Raw genomic sequence first — 1,141 nt, forward strand, 5'->3', positions numbered from 1 at the left:
CAATACCCTGATAAATGACTGTATGGGGATTTCATTTGCATGTTAGTCCACAGAGTAGCCCAGAACCCTAAATTTATTCATAAAAGAAAATATTGATTAATTATTGGTCATTCTTCATAAATGTAGCTTTTGATGTGTATGTCTAATTATTTGCTTTTTGAATTTTACTAAAACTGGCTGGGCACAGTGGCTCAGGCCTGTAATCCCAGTACTTCAGGGGGCTGAGGCAGGAGGATTGCTTGAGTGTGGGAATTCAAGACCAGCATGGGTAAAATGGTGATAACCTGTCTCCACAAAAAATTTAAAAATTAGTTGGGGATGGTGGTGTGTGCCTGTGATCTAGCTACTTGGGAGGCTGAGGTGGGAGGATTGCTTGAGCCTGGGAGGTGGAGGCTGCAGTGAGCTCTGATTGTGCCACTGCACTCTAGCCTGGGTGACAGAGCAAAACCCTGTCTCAAAAAAAAAAAGTTATCTCCTAAAATTTTGTAAAATTACTTTTTTTTTCTCCAGGGGAGGAGAAAACATCAAGAAAACAAAAAGAGAAATATCAAAATCATTCTTTCGGTTCTTTTGTGGTCTTCAACCACTTTTGGGTTTTCCCCTTGCAGAAACCACAGAAATATTCTCTTAGAATAAAATAGTTTATCTGTTTAAAAAAAGAAAGAAAGAAAAGAAAAGAAAAGAAAAGAAAAATGTGATAAATGTGATCTCTAGTTTTGTGCAGGGGCAGTATCATAGTATCGTAGCCAGTGAGGTTTATCAAAGGTGTGATTATTGCTAACTAAAAACTTTTCCCAATATCCCTTCATGACAACTAAAAATAGAGTCGGCATTGGCAATTTTCGAATTTGACAGTCTATACGGAGACTGAACAAAGAAACAGAAAAAGAAATGTGGCCTCTTCCTTGGCTAAAAATGTTAACATAACGTGGTCTTGAGAAAAACATGGTCTATTTTTCTCAAGTTTTCTTTCTGTATTCACCAAATTTCATGTTGATCAGGGTTAAAAGAAATAGCACTGGTTCTTGCTTCCCTTGCCCTCGGTGGGGTAAAGTTATCAGTAATTCAAATCAAGAATTTATCCAATGCTCTGTTTTTAGAGAATTATTGCCAGCATCTTAAAATACCTCATTAGAGGCCA

General features: G+C 37.4%; 1 non-coding gene across 1 annotated transcript; it reads left to right on the forward strand.

The window, feature by feature from the left end:
* Positions 1 to 712: 712 nt before the first annotated feature.
* On the forward strand, positions 713 to 858 carry LOC112206938 (U4 spliceosomal RNA). The gene has a single exon (XR_002941416.1). It is a non-coding gene; the product is annotated as a U4 spliceosomal RNA (small nuclear RNA).
* The last annotated feature ends 283 nt before the right edge of the window (positions 859 to 1,141 follow it).

Source organism: Pan troglodytes, chromosome 1 (assembly GCF_028858775.2).
Source record: "Pan troglodytes isolate AG18354 chromosome 1, NHGRI_mPanTro3-v2.0_pri, whole genome shotgun sequence".
Taxonomy (NCBI): Eukaryota; Metazoa; Chordata; class Mammalia; order Primates; family Hominidae; genus Pan; species Pan troglodytes.